A 21,419-nucleotide genomic window follows, 5' to 3' on the forward strand; every position below is an offset into this window, starting at 1 on the left:
TTTTTGCCTACCAGAAGAGGTCCTTTAGCCCCCGCCCCGCGTCCCAATTCTTGGACCCACACCCCCCTCGCCCCCCCGCCACCCCCGCAGCCCCAGCCCCTCCCGGGGCGGGGGGAGTGAGTGGGTGGCCGGGGCCCCGACTCCCGCTGCAGACCTGGGTTGCCTCCCCGCGGCCCGCGAGCCCCTCCGCCTTCGCATTCGGCTTTCAGGAAACCAGACGACCGGCCGTCCCGTCTCCCTCTGGGGCTCCTTTGGCTTGCCTCAGGCAATCCCGGGGCTTGCACCGACTCCAGCCAGAGCCCCAGCCCCCGCCCCACCCCCAGCCTCGCAGGCGATCGCGCATGCGCATGCGAGCGCGCGCACAGATCGATGTGCCCAAACGGGGCATCTAGCTTGTTGGCTTGGACTGGGGGTGGATCTATGCCTGGGAGTGGGACTGCTGAACCATAGGCTACTTCTACTTTTAGTTCCTTCGCGAACCTCCATACTCTTTTCCATCCCGGCTGTACCAACTCCCATTCCTACTCAGCGTGGAGGAGAGTTCCCTTTGCTCCACAGCTTCTCCAGCATCTGCTATGGACAGACATTGCAATGAGGCCCAATCGGACTCGGGCGAAGTGGTCCCTCCTTGGCGTTTGGAGTTGAGTCTCTCCAATCATTAGTGACGTGGAGCAAGATGACCGTTTGGAAATGCAGATGCAATTCTCTCACCATCCTGCTCCAACGGCTCTTGTATTTTCGCATCATATTGAAGATACGACCAATTCCCTTCATGCCTGCTCCTCACGTTCTTCTCGGATGTCTTTTCCCTGGAATGCCCTCTGCACTCTTTGGCTTCCATCCCATAGGGCATTTTCATTTCTTGAACGTCCTAAGTTTCCCTGGTCACCTAGACTTCCAGGATGCTGTTTTCCCTGCCTGAAATTCTTCCTGCATCTCAACCCTGGTTTACGTAGGTTCAACCTATGGACCTCAACGCAATGGTTACTCTGAAAAGCCTTCCCTGACACCCAGGTTTTGGTGAGGGTAGAGGCCCCTCGACAAGTTCTCCAAGGATCTGCCTGTGATGTATCATTAGATTCGTCTCAGTGAAAGCAGGAACTCTGTGTCTGCTTCTCTCCGCCTTCTAGTTCCAGAAACTTATTACATGCCTCCCAGCTCATCGTAGGTGCTCAGGATTTACTTAGTGTGTGAAAGACAGAAAAGTTCTTGGAAGCCTCAAGGTGTCACTTGGCTCGGCACTTTTGATCTCTTTGTGTATTTGGCGATTCCATTCTTTCCTTTCCTGGGTTCATGTGTACGCTATATTCAAGGCACAATCTAAGGCATTAAGACATATCCATCAGTATGGGTTCTTGCTTTCAAGGAACTCGTACAGCAGATTTCTACAGTTTAGGGCTTTTCAAATGCTCTAGAAGAATGTGAACGTTCAGTGTGATCCATTTTCATTTCCAAGAAAGATCGTTTGACTTCCATAGCAAAGGTGGAGACCTTCCGACGTGTAGTCCAATACTTAGACCTTGACCATGTCAGGCAAGTCTTGCGGTTCCTTCTGGAGGTGTGTGGCTCTTGCAGAAACGTGAAGATCTTCCATCGTCCTCGGACTTTGGTGTCATTTGCAATCATCAAGAAAGCTTCCAGGTATAGGTTCCAGACCACCACCGCACACACTCAGTAGGCAACGGAGTGGATTCCAGGAATATGCGTTGTTAACCAGCATCACCGTTGATATTGTTGCTGCACGCTCTATGCAGTGGCCAGGGCCTGGATTGTCCACTGGGTCTCATGTGGAATGGAAAGAAGGGCTTCCCCCACCCCCCACCCCACCCCCCACTGTTGACAGCCTTGTGACTAGAAACGGGCCCGAAACAAGAATCAGACAAACCAGATAAGCCCAGATGGTAGTCCATGAGATGAAGGAACTAAGCAGCTGGTTGGGATGGCGCCAAGGGGAAAGGTTGCTCTTTTTGTCTCCCGCTCTACTCCTTTCTTCCTGGACGCCTTAGGGGTTCATCATGGAGATTTGAAATAAAGTTCACCAAAGTCATATGTGTTGAATCAAGATTTTGCATTTCACCATCTCTCAAAAACGAAGAGTGCTTAACCTGCACAGGTTTCTTTCAAAAAAGTCAATTGCTTTTCAGTTCTGGGGTTTCTCTCTTGCCTTGTTCAAGTAGCCTTAAGAGTAAAAATCAACGAAAACTAAAGAAAGATTCCAAGATACCAACAAAGGACACCTTCTGTTTCTTCAATCATCTTTCCACTTAGTAGCACACGAGCTCTTTTCTTTGTATTTTGCCTAGGGAATTCGCAATGTGCTGGTTCAGATGGCAAGGCATCCGCCCGCAGGAGACTCGGGTTTGACCCCTGGGTCGGGAAGATGCCCTGGAGAAGGTAATGGCAACCCACTCCAGTATTCTCGCCTGGGAAATGCCACGGACAGAGGAGCCTGATGGGCCGCACTCCATGGGTCCTATAAGAGTTGGGCTCAACCCAGCAACTACGAACAGAAGTATTTCCAAAGACCACACTCGTGTGTGTGTGTGTGTGTGTGTCTGTCTGTCTGTCTGTCTGTGTGCCTGCCTGTGGTTCGTCTGCTCTCTCAGGAAGGTCGGGTGCTTGGCGGGCGGCGTGGGGACAAGGGGGGCGCCTCGGTAGGGCAAAGGGGCGGGGCTGAGGCGCTCCGGTCGACCGCGCCTCCGTGGCTCCCGGTGGGTTTGGGCAGCGGGCAGGTGCCGGGCAAGTTGGGCGCTCAAGATTCGCTGAGCCTAGGCCCGCAGGAGGTTCAGAGGCCCCCGGGCCGCGGGGATCGGGAGGCGGCGGGCCCCGAAGACCGACACCTCCGGGGTCGCGCAGCCCTGAGCAGCGAACGGGATGGGGGGGGGGGAGGCGCCGCTCAGCCAGCGCGGCCGGGTCTGGAGTGGCCGGGGGTGGGAGGGCGCCGAGACCTCGGCACCCCTCAGCCCACCCCCCAGGCCCCGCGCGCACGCACGCACGCCCTCCCGGTCACTGGGGGGTCCTGGAAGCCCATCGGGCCCCCGGGCCCGGCCAGGCGGTTGCTGGTCTGGTGTTGGCGGTGTTCGGGGGCCGGGCCGGCGTCAGCAGGCTGGAGTGCGGTCGCGGGTCGTGCGGCTCAAGTACAGCACGGCCCCCCGAGGAGAGGGGCGGCCCGTTGGCCCGACCTGCAGGTCAGAGCGAAAGGGAGGCGAAGCGCAAGGCTCTTAGGGCGCCCCGCGGCGGCCGCGCCCGTCTCCGGCCCTATCGGCCTGAAGGCGCCCGATCTCGTCTGATCTCGGAAGCTAAGCAGGGTCGGGCCTGTTCAGTATCTTGGATGGGAGACCACCTGGGAATTCCGGGTGCTGGAGGCTTTTTTGCCTACCAGAAGAGGTCCTTTAGCCCCCGCCCCGCGTCCCAATTCTTGGACCCACACCCCCCTCGCCCCCCCGCCACCCCCGCAGCCCCAGCCCCTCCCGGGGTGGGGGGAGTGAGTGGGTGGCCGGGGCCCCGACTCCCGCTGCAGACCTGGGTTGCCTCCCCGCGGCCCGCGAGCCCCTCCGCCTTCGCATTCGGCTTTCAGGAAACCAGACGACCGGCCGTCCCGTCTCCCTCTGGGGCTCCTTTGGCTTGCCTCAGGCAATCCCGGGGCTTGCACCGACTCCAGCCAGAGCCCCAGCCCCCGCCCCACCCCCAGCCTCGCAGGCGATCGCGCATGCGCATGCGAGCGCGCGCACAGATCGATGTGCCCAAACGGGGCATCTAGCTTGTTGGCTTGGACTGGGGGTGGATCTATGCCTGGGAGTGGGACTGCTGAACCATAGGCTACTTCTACTTTTAGTTCCTTCGCGAACCTCCATACTCTTTTCCATCCCGGCTGTACCAACTCCCATTCCTACTCAGCGTGGAGGAGAGTTCCCTTTGCTCCACAGCTTCTCCAGCATCTGCTATGGACAGACATTGCAATGAGGCCCAATCGGACTCGGGCGAAGTGGTCCCTCCTTGGCGTTTGGAGTTGAGTCTCTCCAATCATTAGTGACGTGGAGCAAGATGACCGTTTGGAAATGCAGATGCAATTCTCTCACCATCCTGCTCCAACGGCTCTTGTATTTTCCCATCATATTGAAGATACGACCAATTCCCTTCATGCCTGCTCCTCACGTTCTTCTCGGATGTCTTTTCCCTGGAATGCCCTCTGCACTCTTTGGCTTCCATCCCATAGGGCATTTTCATTTCTTGAACGTCCTAAGTTTCCCTGGTCACCTAGACTTCCAGGATGCTGTTTTCCCTGCCTGAAATTCTTCCTGCATCTCAACCCTGGTTTACGTAGGTTCAACCTATGGACCTCAACGCAATGGTTACTCTGAAAAGCCTTCCCTGACACCCAGGTTTTGGTGAGGGTAGAGGCCCCTCGACAAGTTCTCCAAGGATCTGCCTGTGATGTATCATTAGATTCGTCTCAGTGAAAGCAGGAACTCTGTGTCTGCTTCTCTCCGCCTTCTAGTTCCAGAAACTTATTACATGCCTCCCAGCTCATCGTAGGTGCTCAGGATTTACTTAGTGTGTGAAAGACAGAAAAGTTCTTGGAAGCCTCAAGGTGTCACTTGGCTCGGCACTTTTGATCTCTTTGTGTATTTGGCGATTCCATTCTTTCCTTTCCTGGGTTCATGTGTACGCTATATTCAAGGCACAATCTAAGGCATTAAGACATATCCATCAGTATGGGTTCTTGCTTTCAAGGAACTCGTACAGCAGATTTCTACAGTTTAGGGCTTTTCAAATGCTCTAGAAGAATGTGAACGTTCAGTGTGATCCATTTTCATTTCCAAGAAAGATCGTTTGACTTCCATAGCAAAGGTGGAGACCTTCCGACGTGTAGTCCAATACTTAGACCTTGACCATGTCAGGCAAGTCTTGCGGTTCCTTCTGGAGGTGTGTGGCTCTTGCAGAAACGTGAAGATCTTCCATCGTCCTCGGACTTTGGTGTCATTTGCAATCATCAAGAAAGCTTCCAGGTATAGGTTCCAGACCACCACCGCACACACTCAGTAGGCAACGGAGTGGATTCCAGGAATATGCGTTGTTAACCAGCATCACCGTTGATATTGTTGCTGCACGCTCTATGCAGTGGCCAGGGCCTGGATTGTCCACTGGGTCTCATGTGGAATGGAAAGAAGGGCTTCCCCCACCCCCCACCCCACCCCCCACTGTTGACAGCCTTGTGACTAGAAACGGGCCCCGAAACAAGAATCAGACAAACCAGATAAGCCCAGATGGTAGTCCATGAGATGAAGGAACTAAGCAGCTGGTTGGGATGGCGCCAAGGGGAAAGGTTGCTCTTTTTGTCTCCCGCTCTACTCCTTTCTTCCTGGACGCCTTAGGGGTTCATCATGGAGATTTGAAATAAAGTTCACCAAAGTCATATGTGTTGAATCAAGATTTTGCATTTCACCATCTCTCAAAAACGAAGAGTGCTTAACCTGCACAGGTTTCTTTCAAAAAAGTCAATTGCTTTTCAGTTCTGGGGTTTCTCTCTTGCCTTGTTCAAGTAGCCTTAAGAGTAAAAATCAACGAAAACTAAAGAAAGATTCCAAGATACCAACAAAGGACACCTTCTGTTTCTTCAATCATCTTTCCACTTAGTAGCACACGAGCTCTTTTCTTTGTATTTTGCCTAGGGAATTCGCAATGTGCTGGTTCAGATGGCAAGGCATCCGCCCGCAGGAGACTCGGGTTTGACCCCTGGGTCGGGAAGATGCCCTGGAGAAGGTAATGGCAACCCACTCCAGTATTCTCGCCTGGGAAATGCCACGGACAGAGGAGCCTGATGGGCCGCACTCCATGGGTCCTATAAGAGTTGGGCTCAACCCAGCAACTACGAACAGAAGTATTTCCAAAGACCACACTCGTGTGTGTGTGTGTGTGTGTGTCTGTCTGTCTGTCTGTCTGTGTGCCTGCCTGTGGTTCGTCTGCTCTCTCAGGAAGGTCGGGTGCTTGGCGGGCGGCGTGGGGACAAGGGGGGCGCCTCGGTAGGGCAAAGGGGCGGGGCTGAGGCGCTCCGGTCGACCGCGCCTCCGTGGCTCCCGGTGGGTTTGGGCAGCGGGCAGGTGCCGGGCAAGTTGGGCGCTCAAGATTCGCTGAGCCTAGGCCCGCAGGAGGTTCAGAGGCCCCCGGGCCGCGGGGATCGGGAGGCGGCGGGCCCCGAAGACCGACACCTCCGGGGTCGCGCGGCCCTGAGCAGCGAACGGGATGGGGGGGGAGGGGGGAGGCGCCGCTCAGCCAGCGCGGCCGGGTCTGGAGTGGCCGGGGGTGGGAGGGCGCCGAGACCTCCGCACCCCTCAGCCCACCCCCCAGGCCCCGCGCGCACGCACGCACGCCCTCCCGGTCACTGGGGGGTCCTGGAAGCCCATCGGGCCCCCGGGCCCGGCCAGGCGGTTGCTGGTCTGGTGTTGGCGGTGTTCGGGGGCCGGGCCGGCGTCAGCAGGCTGGAGTGCGGTCGCGGGTCGTGCGGCTCAAGTACAGCACGGCCCCCCGAGGAGAGGGGCGGCCCGTTGGCCCGACCTGCAGGTCAGAGCGAAAGGGAGGCGAAGCGCAAGGCTCTTAGGGCGCCCCGCGGCGGCCGCGCCCGTCTCCGGCCCTATCGGCCTGAAGGCGCCCGATCTCGTCTGATCTCGGAAGCTAAGCAGGGTCGGGCCTGTTCAGTATCTTGGATGGGAGACCACCTGGGAATTCCGGGTGCTGGAGGCTTTTTTGCCTACCAGAAGAGGTCCTTTAGCCCCCGCCCCGCGTCCCAATTCTTGGACCCACACCCCCCTCGCCCCCCCGCCACCCCCGCAGCCCCAGCCCCTCCCGGGGCGGGGGGAGTGAGTGGGTGGCCGGGGCCCCGACTCCCGCTGCAGACCTGGGTTGCCTCCCCGCGGCCCGCGAGCCCCTCCGCCTTCGCATTCGGCTTTCAGGAAACCAGACGACCGGCCGTCCCGTCTCCCTCTGGGGCTCCTTTGGCTTGCCTCAGGCAATCCCGGGGCTTGCACCGACTCCAGCCAGAGCCCCAGCCCCCGCCCCACCCCCAGCCTCGCAGGCGATCGCGCATGCGCATGCGAGCGCGCGCACAGATCGATGTGCCCAAACGGGGCATCTAGCTTGTTGGCTTGGACTGGGGGTGGATCTATGCCTGGGAGTGGGACTGCTGAACCATAGGCTACTTCTACTTTTAGTTCCTTCGCGAACCTCCATACTCTTTTCCATCCCGGCTGTACCAACTCCCATTCCTACTCAGCGTGGAGGAGAGTTCCCTTTGCTCCACAGCTTCTCCAGCATCTGCTATGGACAGACATTGCAATGAGGCCCAATCGGACTCGGGCGAAGTGGTCCCTCCTTGGCGTTTGGAGTTGAGTCTCTCCAATCATTAGTGACGTGGAGCAAGATGACCGTTTGGAAATGCAGATGCAATTCTCTCACCATCCTGCTCCAACGGCTCTTGTATTTTCCCATCATATTGAAGATACGACCAATTCCCTTCATGCCTGCTCCTCACGTTCTTCTCGGATGTCTTTTCCCTGGAATGCCCTCTGCACTCTTTGGCTTCCATCCCATAGGGCATTTTCATTTCTTGAACGTCCTAAGTTTCCCTGGTCACCTAGACTTCCAGGATGCTGTTTTCCCTGCCTGAAATTCTTCCTGCATCTCAACCCTGGTTTACGTAGGTTCAACCTATGGACCTCAACGCAATGGTTACTCTGAAAAGCCTTCCCTGACACCCAGGTTTTGGTGAGGGTAGAGGCCCCTCGACAAGTTCTCCAAGGATCTGCCTGTGATGTATCATTAGATTCGTCTCAGTGAAAGCAGGAACTCTGTGTCTGCTTCTCTCCGCCTTCTAGTTCCAGAAACTTATTACATGCCTCCCAGCTCATCGTAGGTGCTCAGGATTTACTTAGCGTGTGAAAGACAGAAAAGTTCTTGGAAGCCTCAAGGTGTCACTTGGCTCGGCACTTTTGATCTCTTTGTGTATTTGGCGATTCCATTCTTTCCTTTCCTGGGTTCATGTGTACGCTATATTCAAGGCACAATCTAAGGCATTAAGACATATCCATCAGTATGGGTTCTTGCTTTCAAGGAACTCGTACAGCAGATTTCTACAGTTTAGGGCTTTTCAAATGCTCTAGAAGAATGTGAACGTTCAGTGTGATCCATTTTCATTTCCAAGAAAGATCGTTTGACTTCCATAGCAAAGGTGGAGACCTTCCGACGTGTAGTCCAATACTTAGACCTTGACCATGTCAGGCAAGTCTTGCGGTTCCTTCTGGAGGTGTGTGGCTCTTGCAGAAACGTGAAGATCTTCCATCGTCCTCGGACTTTGGTGTCATTTGCAATCATCAAGAAAGCTTCCGGGTATAGGTTCCAGACCACCACCGCACACACTCAGTAGGCAACGGAGTGGATTCCAGGAATATGCGTTGTTAACCAGCATCACCGTTGATATTGTTGCTGCACGCTCTATGCAGTGGCCAGGGCCTGGATTGTCCACTGGGTCTCATGTGGAATGGAAAGAAGGGCTTCCCCCACCCCCCACCCCACCCCCCACTGTTGACAGCCTTGTGACTAGAAACGGGCCCCGAAACAAGAATCAGACAAACCAGATAAGCCCAGATGGTAGTCCATGAGATGAAGGAACTAAGCAGCTGGTTGGGATGGCGCCAAGGGGAAAGGTTGCTCTTTTTGTCTCCCGCTCTACTCCTTTCTTCCTGGACGCCTTAGGGGTTCATCATGGAGATTTGAAATAAAGTTCACCAAAATCATATGTGTTGAATCAAGATTTTGCATTTCACCATCTCTCAAAAACGAAGAGTGCTTAACCTGCACAGGTTTCTTTCAAAAAAGTCAATTGCTTTTCAGTTCTGGGGTTTCTCTCTTGCCTTGTTCAAGTAGCCTTAAGAGTAAAAATCAACGAAAACTAAAGAAAGATTCCAAGATACCAACAAAGGACACCTTCTGTTTCTTCAATCATCTTTCCACTTAGTAGCACACGAGCTCTTTTCTTTGTATTTTGCCTAGGGAATTCGCAATGTGCTGGTTCAGATGGCAAGGCATCCGCCCGCAGGAGACTCGGGTTTGACCCCTGGGTCGGGAAGATGCCCTGGAGAAGGTAATGGCAACCCACTCCAGTATTCTCGCCTGGGAAATGCCACGGACAGAGGAGCCTGATGGGCCGCACTCCATGGGTCCTATAAGAGTTGGGCTCAACCCAGCCACTACGAACAGAAGTATTTCCAAAGACCACACTCGTGTGTGTGTGTGTGTGTGTGTGTGTCTGTCTGTCTGTCTGTGTGCCTGCCTGTGGTTCGTCTGCTCTCTCAGGAAGGTCGGGTGCTTGGCGGGCGGCGTGGGGACAAGGGGGGCGCCTCGGTAGGGCAAAGGGGCGGGGCTGAGGCGCTCCGGTCGACCGCGCCTCCGTGGCTCCCGGTGGGTTTGGGCAGCGGGCAGGTGCCGGGCAAGTTGGGCGCTCAAGATTCGCTGAGCCTAGGCCCGCAGGAGGTTCAGAGGCCCCCGGGCCGCGGGGATCGGGAGGCGGCGGGCCCCGAAGACCGACACCTCCGGGGTCGCGCGGCCCTGAGCAGCGAACGGGATGGGGGGGGAGGGGGAGGCCCCCGCTCAGCCAGCGCGGCCGGGTCTGGAGTGGCCGGGGGTGGGAGGGCGCCGAGACCTCCGCACCCCTCAGCCCACCCCCCAGGCCCCGCGCGCACGCACGCACGCCCTCCCGGTCACTGGGGGGTCCTGGAAGCCCATCGGGCCCCCGGGCCCGGCCAGGCGGTTGCTGGTCTGGTGTTGGCGGTGTTCGGGGGCCGGGCCGGCGTCAGCAGGCTGGAGTGCGGTCGCGGGTCGTGCGGCTCAAGTACAGCACGGCCCCCCGAGGAGAGGGGCGGCCCGTTGGCCCGACCTGCAGGTCAGAGCGAAAGGGAGGCGAAGCGCAAGGCTCTTAGGGCGCCCCGCGGCGGCCGCGCCCGTCTCCGGCCCTATCGGCCTGAAGGCGCCCGATCTCGTCTGATCTCGGAAGCTAAGCAGGGTCGGGCCTGTTCAGTATCTTGGATGGGAGACCACCTGGGAATTCCGGGTGCTGGAGGCTTTTTTGCCTACCAGAAGAGGTCCTTTAGCCCCCGCCCCGCGTCCCAATTCTTGGACCCACACCCCCCTCGCCCCCCCGCCACCCCCGCAGCCCCAGCCCCTCCCGGGGCGGGGGGAGTGAGTGGGTGGCCGGGGCCCCGACTCCCGCTGCAGACCTGGGTTGCCTCCCCGCGGCCCGCGAGCCCCTCCGCCTTCGCTTTCGGCTTTCAGGAAACCAGACGACCGGCCGTCCCGTCTCCCTCTGGGGCTCCTTTGGCTTGCCTCAGGCAATCCCGGGGCTTGCACCGACTCCAGCCAGAGCCCCAGCCCCCGCCCCACCCCCAGCCTCGCAGGCGATCGCGCATGCGCATGCGAGCGCGCGCACAGATCGATGTGCCCAAACGGGGCATCTAGCTTGTTGGCTTGGACTGGGGGTGGATCTATGCCTGGGAGTGGGACTGCTGAACCATAGGCTACTTCTACTTTTAGTTCCTTCGCGAACCTCCATACTCTTTTCCATCCCGGCTGTACCAACTCCCATTCCTACTCAGCGTGGAGGAGAGTTCCCTTTGCTCCACAGCTTCTCCAGCATCTGCTATGGACAGACATTGCAATGAGGCCCAATCGGACTCGGGCGAAGTGGTCCCTCCTTGGCGTTTGGAGTTGAGTCTCTCCAATCATTAGTGACGTGGAGCAAGATGACCGTTTGGAAATGCAGATGCAATTCTCTCACCATCCTGCTCCAACGGCTCTTGTATTTTCCCATCATATTGAAGATACGACCAATTCCCTTCATGCCTGCTCCTCACGTTCTTCTCGGATGTCTTTTCCCTGGAATGCCCTCTGCACTCTTTGGCTTCCATCCCATAGGGCATTTTCATTTCTTGAACGTCCTAAGTTTCCCTGGTCACCTAGACTTCCAGGATGCTGTTTTCCCTGCCTGAAATTCTTCCTGCATCTCAACCCTGGTTTACGTAGGTTCAACCTATGGACCTCAACGCAATGGTTACTCTGAAAAGCCTTCCCTGACACCCAGGTTTTGGTGAGGGTAGAGGCCCCTCGACAAGTTCTCCAAGGATCTGCCTGTGATGTATCATTAGATTCGTCTCAGTGAAAGCAGGAACTCTGTGTCTGCTTCTCTCCGCCTTCTAGTTCCAGAAACTTATTACATGCCTCCCAGCTCATCGTAGGTGCTCAGGATTTACTTAGCGTGTGAAAGACAGAAAAGTTCTTGGAAGCCTCAAGGTGTCACTTGGCTCGGCACTTTTGATCTCTTTGTGTATTTGGCGATTCCATTCTTTCCTTTCCTGGGTTCATGTGTACGCTATATTCAAGGCACAATCTAAGGCATTAAGACATATCCATCAGTATGGGTTCTTGCTTTCAAGGAACTCGTACAGCAGATTTCTACAGTTTAGGGCTTTTCAAATGCTCTAGAAGAATGTGAACGTTCAGTGTGATCCATTTTCATTTCCAAGAAAGATCGTTTGACTTCCATAGCAAAGGTGGAGACCTTCCGACGTGTAGTCCAATACTTAGACCTTGACCATGTCAGGCAAGTCTTGCGGTTCCTTCTGGAGGTGTGTGGCTCTTGCAGAAACGTGAAGATCTTCCATCGTCCTCGGACTTTGGTGTCATTTGCAATCATCAAGAAAGCTTCCGGGTATAGGTTCCAGACCACCACCGCACACACTCAGTAGGCAACGGAGTGGATTCCAGGAATATGCGTTGTTAACCAGCATCACCGTTGATATTGTTGCTGCACGCTCTATGCAGTGGCCAGGGCCTGGATTGTCCACTGGGTCTCATGTGGAATGGAAAGAAGGGCTTCCCCCACCCCCCACCCCACCCCCCACTGTTGACAGCCTTGTGACTAGAAACGGGCCCCGAAACAAGAATCAGACAAACCAGATAAGCCCAGATGGTAGTCCATGAGATGAAGGAACTAAGCAGCTGGTTGGGATGGCGCCAAGGGGAAAGGTTGCTCTTTTTGTCTCCCGCTCTACTCCTTTCTTCCTGGACGCCTTAGGGGTTCATCATGGAGATTTGAAATAAAGTTCACCAAAGTCATATGTGTTGAATCAAGATTTTGCATTTCACCATCTCTCAAAAACGAAGAGTGCTTAACCTGCACAGGTTTCTTTCAAAAAAGTCAATTGCTTTTCAGTTCTGGGGTTTCTCTCTTGCCTTGTTCAAGTAGCCTTAAGAGTAAAAATCAACGAAAACTAAAGAAAGATTCCAAGATACCAACAAAGGACACCTTCTGTTTCTTCAATCATCTTTCCACTTAGTAGCACACGAGCTCTTTTCTTTGTATTTTGCCTAGGGAATTCGCAATGTGCTGGTTCAGATGGCAAGGCATCCGCCCGCAGGAGACTCGGGTTTGACCCCTGGGTCGGGAAGATGCCCTGGAGAAGGTAATGGCAACCCACTCCAGTATTCTCGCCTGGGAAATGCCACGGACAGAGGAGCCTGATGGGCCGCACTCCATGGGTCCTATAAGAGTTGGGCTCAACCCAGCCACTACGAACAGAAGTATTTCCAAAGACCACACTCGTGTGTGTGTGTGTCTGTCTGTCTGTCTGTCTGTCTGTGTGCCTGCCTGTGGTTCGTCTGCTCTCTCAGGAAGGTCGGGTGCTTGGCGGGCGGCGTGGGGACAAGGGGGGCGCCTCGGTAGGGCAAAGGGGCGGGGCTGAGGCGCTCCGGTCGACCGCGCCTCCGTGGCTCCCGGTGGGTTTGGGCAGCGGGCAGGTGCCGGGCAAGTTGGGCGCTCAAGATTCGCTGAGCTTAGGCCCGCAGGAGGTTCAGAGGCCCCCGGGCCGCGGGGATCGGGAGGCGGCGGGCCCCGAAGACCGACACCTCCGGGGTCGCGCGGCCCTGAGCAGCGAACGGGATGGGGGGGGAGGGGGAGGCCCCCGCTCAGCCAGCGCGGCCGGGTCTGGAGTGGCCGGGGGTGGGAGGGCGCCGAGACCTCCGCACCCCTCAGCCCACCCCCCAGGCCCCGCGCGCACGCACGCACGCCCTCCCGGTCACTGGGGGGTCCTGGAAGCCCATCGGGCCCCCGGGCCCGGCCAGGCGGTTGCTGGTCTGGTGTTGGCGGTGTTCGGGGGCCGGGCCGGCGTCAGCAGGCTGGAGTGCGGTCGCGGGTCGTGCGGCTCAAGTACAGCACGGCCCCCCGAGGAGAGGGGCGGCCCGTTGGCCCGACCTGCAGGTCAGAGCGAAAGGGAGGCGAAGCGCAAGGCTCTTAGGGCGCCCCGCGGCGGCCGCGCCCGTCTCCGGCCCTATCGGCCTGAAGGCGCCCGATCTCGTCTGATCTCGGAAGCTAAGCAGGGTCGGGCCTGTTCAGTATCTTGGATGGGAGACCACCTGGGAATTCCGGGTGCTGGAGGCTTTTTTGCCTACCAGAAGAGGTCCTTTAGCCCCCGCCCCGCGTCCCAATTCTTGGACCCACACCCCCCTCGCCCCCCCGCCACCCCCGCAGCCCCAGCCCCTCCCGGGGCGGGGGGAGTGAGTGGGTGGCCGGGGCCCCGACTCCCGCTGCAGACCTGGGTTGCCTCCCCGCGGCCCGCGAGCCCCTCCGCCTTCGCTTTCGGCTTTCAGGAAACCAGAAGACCGGCCGTCCCGTCTCCCTCTGGGGCTCCTTTGGCTTGCCTCAGGCAATCCCGGGGCTTGCACCGACTCCAGCCAGAGCCCCAGCCCCCGCCCCACCCCCAGCCTCGCAGGCGATCGCGCATGCGCATGCGAGCGCGCGCACAGATCGATGTGCCCAAACGGGGCATCTAGCTTGCTGGCTTGTACTGGGGGTGGATCTATGCCTGGGAGTGGGACTGCTGAACCATAGGCTACTTCTACTTTTAGTTCCTTCGCGAACCTCCATACTCTTTTCCATCCCGGCTGTACCAACTCCCATTCCTACTCAGCGTGGAGGAGAGTTCCCTTTGCTCCACAGCTTCTCCAGCATCTGCTATGGACAGACATTGCAATGAGGCCCAATCGGACTCGGGCGAAGTGGTCCCTCCTTGGCGTTCGGAGTTGAGTCTCTCCAATCATTAGTGACGTGGAGCAAGATGACCGTTTGGAAATGCAGATGCAATTCTGTCACCATCCTGCTCCAACGGCTCTTGTATTTTCGCATCATATTGAAGATACGACCAATTCCCTTCATGCCTGCTCCTCACGTTCTTCTCGGATGTCTTTTCCCTGGAATGCCCTCTGCACTCTTTGGCTTCCATCCCATAGGGCATTTTCATTTCTTGAACGTCCTAAGTTTCCCTGGTCACCTAGACTTCCAGGATGCTGTTTTCCCTGCCTGAAATTCTTCCTGCATCTCAACCCTGGTTTACGTAGGTTCAACCTATGGACCTCAACGCAATGGTTACTCTGAAAAGCCTTCCCTGACACCCAGGTTTTGGTGAGGGTAGAGGCCCCTCGACAAGTTCTCAAAGGATCTGCCTGTGATGTATCATTAGATTCGTCTCAGTGAAAGCAGGAACTCTGTGTCTGCTTCTCTCCGCCTTCTAGTTCCAGAAACTTATTACATGCCTCCCAGCTCATCGTAGGTGCTCAGGATTTACTTAGTGTGTGAAAGACAGAAAAGTTCTTGGAAGCCTCAAGGTGTCACTTGGCTCGGCACTTTTGATCTCTTTGTGTATTTGGCGATTCCATTCTTTCCTTTCCTGGGTTCATGTGTACGCTATATTCAAGGCACAATCTAAGGCATTAAGACATATCCATCAGTATGGGTTCTTGCTTTCAAGGAACTCGTACAGCAGATTTCTACAGTTTAGGGCTTTTCAAATGCTCTAGAAGAATGTGAACGTTCAGTGTGATCCATTTTCATTTCCAAGAAAGATCGTTTGACTTCCATAGCAAAGGTGGAGACCTTCCGACGTGTAGTCCAATACTTAGACCTTGACCATGTCAGGCAAGTCTTGCGGTTCCTTCTGGAGGTGTGTGGCTCTTGCAGAAACGTGAAGATCTTCCATCGTCCTCGGACTTTGGTGTCATTTGCAATCATCAAGAAAGCTTCCAGGTATAGGTTCCAGACCACCACCGCACACACTCAGTAGGCAACGGAGTGGATTCCAGGAATATGCGTTGTTAACCAGCATCACCGTTGATATTGTTGCTGCACGCTCTATGCAGTGGCCAGGGCCTGGATTGTCCACTGGGTCTCATGTGGAATGGAAAGAAGGGCTTCCCCCACCCCCCACCCCACCCCCCACTGTTGACAGCCTTGTGACTAGAAACGGGCCCCGAAACAAGAATCAGACAAACCAGATAAGCCCAGATGGTAGTCCATGAGATGAAGGAACTAAGCAGCTGGTTGGGATGGCGCCAAGGGGAAAGGTTGCTCTTTTTGTCTCCCGCTCTACTCCTTTCTTCCTGGACGCCTTAGGGGTTCATCATGGAGATTTGAAATAAAGTTCACCAAAGTCATATGTGTTGAATCAAGATTTTGCATTTCACCATCTCTCAAAAACGAAGAGTGCTTAACCTGCACAGGTTTCTTTCAAAAAAGTCAATTGCTTTTCAGTTCTGGGGTTTCTCTCTTGCCTTGTTCAAGTAGCCTTAAGAGTAAAAATCAACGAAAACTAAAGAAAGATTCCAAGATACCAACAAAGGACACCTTCTGTTTCTTCAATCATCTTTCCACTTAGTAGCACACGAGCTCTTTTCTTTGTATTTTGCTTTGCCTAGGGAATTCGCAATGTGCTGGTTCAGATGGCAAGGCATCCGCCCGCAGGAGACTCGGGTTTGATCCCTGGGTCGGGAAGATCCCCTGGAGAAGGAAATGGCAACCCACTCCAGTATTCTCGCCTGGGAAATGCCACGGACAGAGCAGCCTGATGGGCCGCACTCCATGGGTCCTATAAAAGTTGGGCTCAACCCAGCAACTACGAACAGAAGTATTTCCAAAGACCACACTCAAGTGTGTGTGTGTGTGTGTGTCTGTATCTCCCTCTCGCCGTCTTGGAGTCTGTCTCGGAAGCTTCATGGATTTCTGCCTCTGTCTCTCCCGACAGCCGTCCGCCGGGCCTTTGGTCTTGCCCCGGCCTCTCCCAGGTGCTATGGCTCTGGCTGAGGAGCTCGCGCAGGCCAGCTGTCTCCCATGGCGTGGGTGCGTGCGAGTGTGTGTCTGTCTGTGTGCCTGCCTGTGTTTCATCTGCTCTCTCAGGAAGGTAGGGTGCTTGGCGGGCGGCGTGGGGACAAGGGGGGCGCCTCGGTAGGGCAAAGGGGCGGGGCTGAGGCGCTCCGGTCGACCGCGCCTCCGTGGCTCCCGGTGGGTTTGGGCAGCGGGCAGGTGCCGGGCAAGTTGGGCGCTCAAGATTCGCTGAGCCTAGGCCCGCAGGAGGTTCAGAGGCCCCCGGGCCGCGGGGATCGGGAGGCGGCGGGCCCCGAAGACCGACACCTCCGGGGTCGCGCGGCCCCGAGCAGCGAACGGGATGGGGGGGGGGGAGGCCCCGCTCAGCCAGCGCGGCCGGGTCTGGAGTGGCCGGGGGTGGGAGGGCGCCGAGACCTCCGCACCCCTCAGCCCACCGCCCAGGCCCCGCGCGCACGCACGCACGCACGCCCTCCCGGTCACTGGGGGGTCCTGGAAGCCCATCGGGCCCCCGGGCCCGGCCAGGCGGTTGCTGGTCTGGTGTTGGCGGTGTTCGGGGGCCGGGCCGGCGTCAGCAGGCTGGAGTGCGGTCGCGGGTCGTGCGGCTCAAGTACAGCACGGCCCCCGAGGAGAGGTGCGGCCCGTTGGCCCGACCTGCAGGTCAGAGCGAAAGGGAGGCGAAGCGCAAGGCTCTTAGGGCGCCCCGCGGCGGCCGCGCCCGTCTCCGGCCCTATCGGCCTGAAGGCGCCCGATCTCGTCTGATCTCGGAAGCTAAGCAGGGTCGGGTCTGTTTAGTATCTTGGATGGGAGACCACCTGGGAATTCCGGGAGCTGGAGGCTTTTTTGCCTACCAGAAGAGGTCCTTTAGCCCCCGCCCCGGGTCCCAATTCTTGGACCCACACCCCCCTCGCCCCCCCCCCACCCCCGCAGCTCCAGCCCCTCCCGGGGCGGGGGATAGTGAGTGGGTGGCCGGGGCCCCGACTCCCGCTGCAGACCTGGGTTGCCTCCCCGCGGCCCGCGAGCCCCTCCGCATTCGCATTCGGCTTTCAGGAAACCAGACGACCGGCCATCCCGTCTCCATCTGGGGCTCCTTTGGCTTGCCTCAGGCAATCCCGGGGCTTGCACCGACTCCAGCCAGAGCCCCAGCCCCCGCCCCACCCCCAGCCTCGCAGGCGATCGCGCATGCGCATGCGAGCGCGCGCACAGATCAATGTGCCCAAAAGGGGCATCTAGCTTGTTGGCTTGTACTGGGGGTGGATCTATGCCTGGGAGTGGGACTGCTGAACCATAGGCTACTTCTACTTTTAGTTCCTTCGCGAACCTCCATACTCTTTTCCATCCCGGCTGTACCAACTCCCATTCCTACTCACCGTGGAGGAGAGTTCCCTTTGCTCCACAGCTTCTCCAGCATCTGCTATGGACAGACATTGCAATGAGGCCCAGTCGGACTCAGGCGAAGTGGTCCCCATTGGCGTTTGGAGTTGAGTCTCTCCAGTCATTAGTGATGTGGAGCAAGATGACCGTTTGGAAATGCAGATGCAATTCTGTCACCATCCTGCTCCAACGGCTCTTGTATTTTCCCATCATATTGAAGATACGACCAATTCCCTTCATGCTTGCTCCTCACGTTCTTCTCGGTTTTCTTTTCCCTGGAGATTATTTAGTATAGCTGATCTGGAACCCGTGTTTTTTAATTCTCAGCATTACTGTTCTTTGCTCGCTTTTACTTATATTTGTTTTTTAAATAGTTAAATATTGCACTGAATAGGATAAAAAAAAAAAACAAAAACTCTCTCTTCTAACAGACTTTCCTCCCACTCTTCCATGTTGTCCAACTTTTTAGGGGAAACCACTATTGATAGTTGGGCTTCTCTGGTGGCTCAACCGGTAAAGAACCCACCTGCCGATGCCGGAGACATAAAGAGACGTGGGTTTAATCCCTGGGATGGGAAGATTCCCTGGAGGAGGGCATGGCGACCCACTCTAATATTCTTGCCTGGAAAATTCCACGGACAGAGGAGCCTGGAGGCCTACAGTCTGTGGAGTTGCAAAGAGTCAGACAAGACTGAGCACTTGTGCACTCACTATTATCAGTTTGCTGTATACATATGCAAATTCCATGTGTGTGTCTAAGTACTGATACATTCATTCACATACATATGGGTATATACACGGTGCAAGATTTTTTTTATTTGTATTATATTTAATTTTTATTGAATTATAATTGACATACAATATAATGTTAGTTTCAGGTGTACAACATAGTAATTTGACAATTTTTTAATTTTAATTATTTTTTTATTGAAGGATTTTGCTTGACAGAATTTTGTTGTTTTCTATCAAACCTCAACATGAATCAGCCATAGGTATGCATATATCCCCTCCCTTTGGAACCTCCCTCCCCTCTCTCTTGGAGAAGGCGATGGCACCCCACTCCAGTACTCTTGCCTGGAGAATCCCATGGACGGAGGAGCCTGGTAGGCTGCAGTCCATGGGGTCGCGAAGAGTCGAACACGACTGAGCGACTTCACTTTCACTTTTCACTTGCATGCATTGGAGAAGGAAATGGCAACCCACTCCAGTGTTCTTGCCTGGAGAATCCCAGGGACCGGGGAGCCTGTTGGGCTGCCGTCTATGGGGTCGCACAGAGTCGGACACGACTGAAGTGACTTGGCAGCCCCTCTCTCTCCCCACCCCACCCCTCTAGGTTGATACAGTGCCCCTGTGTGAGTTTCCTGAGCCATGCAGCAAATTCCCATTGCCTATCTATTTTACATATGGCAGGCTAAGATTTTTGAAAATAGTTTTACTCCAAACTAGAACCTAACTAAACCAAACTAAAAATGGGGGGGGGGGTGATAAAATGGGAGTTCTGAACAACAAAATAAATATCATTTCTAATAGAAATTGTTATTTCTCTTATCATTGCTCATCTAGAAATAATCATGTAATTTTTAAACATTTTTATTTATTTGACTGCACTGGGTCTTAGTTGTGCCATGTGGGTTCTTTAGCTGCAGCATGCAAACTCTTGCGGCATGTGGGATCTAGTTTCCTGAACGCAGATGGAACCCAGCCCCCTGCATTGGGAGCACAGACTGAGCCACTGGGCCACCAGGGAATTCCCTAGAAATTCTCATAAAATTTGACAAAAGCTCTTCAGGCTTCCCAGGTGGAGCCAGTGTTAAAGAACTCACCTGCTGGGACTTCCCTGGTGGTCCAGGGGCTAAGACTCCATGCTCCCAATGCAGGGGGCCTGGGTTTGATTTCTGGTCAGGGAACTAGATCCCACATGCTTCAACTAAGGGTTCACATGCTTCAACAAAATTGCAACCAAATAAATTAAGAAAAGAAAACTCACTTGCTAATGCAGGTGATATAAAGGACACTGGGTTCGATCCGTGGGTCATGAAGATCCCTTGGAGGAGGTCATGGCAACCTACTCCAGTATTCTTGCCTGGAGAATCCCACAGACAGAGGGGCCTGGCCAGCTATAGTCCATGGGGTCTCCAAGAGTCGGACATGACTCGGTGACTAACACACATGAAGGGGTCCTCAGTGCTATGCATGGTGGGTAGGGTGGAATTTATTCTTTGGAACAGTCTGTTATCTCTTGCTTCATAGGATTAGTTTGGTACTTTAGAAAGATCATTCTGGGACCAGAATAGAGGATGGATTAGAGACAGTGAAACCAGCTGAGGGGTTACTGCAATGTGCCAGGCAAAGGGGGGTGAGTGTGTGAACTGAGAACGTGGAGCTGGATGTGCACAAGTCAAAGGAGAAAAGGGGTCTGGATGAAGAGACCTCGGAGGAAGACTCACAGAACCTGAAAACCAGTTGGATATGGAGGTGAAGGGGAGCTGGTAGACACTCTTCCTTCTCATCTCCTAAATCTTTAAAAAATGTTTATTAATTTATTTGGCTGTGCTGGGTCTTAGTTGCAGCACACAAGGTCTTTAGTTGCAGTATGTGGGACTGAATTTCCTGGCCCATGATAGAACCTGGGCCCCAGCCCTGGGAGCAAAGAGTCTTAGCCACTGGACCACCAGGGAAGTCCCTAAGATCTTTCTTTCTAAGCAGGAACTTTGTATCTCTTGCCAACTCTGGCCAGGTAACTGGGGCTCAATTAAAGTTTTCTTTATTTTTGTTCTAAATGTATTTCAGTTTTTTTCAATTAAAATTTTTGAAGAAATCCTTCATTTTGTTTTTTGTTTTTGTTTTTTTTTTATCCACTATACAATCCTAAGCAATTCCTGTTCATGTTTTGATTACCAAAATTTTAATGCATTTTCTCCCTTCAAAGTATGATTTCAACTAATACAATAGTTCTTATTACTCACCCGGTCATTCAAAAGCTGATGGTTTAGGGGTGTCCAGGTACTCATCTTTGTCTGCATTTTGGGACCATTTGTGTTTTTTGGAGGTGCAAATGCCATCATGAAATAACTGGATATTCTTCTGTAAGAAAAACTATGTCTTCAGAAGAAATGAATCATACAATCTTCAGAATACTAAAAATACTAATACCATATAATCTTTTTCAATACACTGGGACAGGGACTAGGGGGAGAGTGACATTTACTGGGAGTATTTTATATGTCAGGCACTTAACAGGTTTGCTCAATTAAACCCATAACAATATGGTAAGGTGGTGGGTTTTAGCTTATTTTACAGATGAAGAAAATGAGGCTCACTTTGCTTTGCCCAGAGTTATACAGACAGTAGGTGGTGAAACAGAGAATCAGACCCAGGTCTGTTTAACTCTGTTTGATTTTCATTGGACCAAGCGGGAAAAATCAGAATCACTCTTAGCTAAGAACACACCATATTGGTCAGAAAGAAGTATTTATAAAATCACTGTGCAATCTGATCTACTCCATTTTGTCCCTTGTGACCTCCTTCTTCCTCTGTTAACTTTCTGACATCTAGCTAACAAGGGCTCTAGCTTGCTACCATGTTTAAGAAGTAGAATAGTACAATGGACAAGGCCAAGAATTTATATATGGACAGATTTGGGTTTATTGAGAAAAATACACTGGGGAAAATATACAGTACACCCAGTACTGTATATGTCTGCCTTCATTTTTGTGGCCTCACGGCATGTGGGACCTCAGTTCTCCCACCGGAGATGAACTCACATCCCTTGTATCGGAAATGTTGAGTCTTAACCATGACTGCTGTTGTTCAGTCACTAAGTTGTGCCCAGCTCTTTGCAACTCCATGG

The 21,419-nt window shown here is 54.5% G+C and overlaps 5 pseudogenes; all 5 read left to right on the top strand.

The window, feature by feature from the left end:
* Positions 1 to 3,248: 3,248 nt before the first annotated feature.
* Positions 3,249 to 3,368, top strand: LOC129633433 (uncharacterized; annotated as a pseudogene).
* Positions 3,369 to 6,621: 3,253 nt separating this feature from the next.
* On the top strand, positions 6,622 to 6,741 carry LOC129633434 (uncharacterized; annotated as a pseudogene).
* Positions 6,742 to 9,994: 3,253 nt separating this feature from the next.
* On the top strand, positions 9,995 to 10,114 carry LOC129633435 (uncharacterized; annotated as a pseudogene).
* Positions 10,115 to 13,363: 3,249 nt separating this feature from the next.
* LOC129633436 (uncharacterized) lies at positions 13,364 to 13,483 on the top strand (annotated as a pseudogene).
* Positions 13,484 to 16,915: 3,432 nt separating this feature from the next.
* LOC129633459 (uncharacterized) lies at positions 16,916 to 17,035 on the top strand (annotated as a pseudogene).
* The last annotated feature ends 4,384 nt before the right edge of the window (positions 17,036 to 21,419 follow it).

Source organism: Bubalus kerabau, chromosome 18, assembly GCF_029407905.1.
Source record: "Bubalus kerabau isolate K-KA32 ecotype Philippines breed swamp buffalo chromosome 18, PCC_UOA_SB_1v2, whole genome shotgun sequence".
NCBI lineage: Eukaryota > Metazoa > Chordata > Mammalia > Artiodactyla > Bovidae > Bubalus > Bubalus kerabau.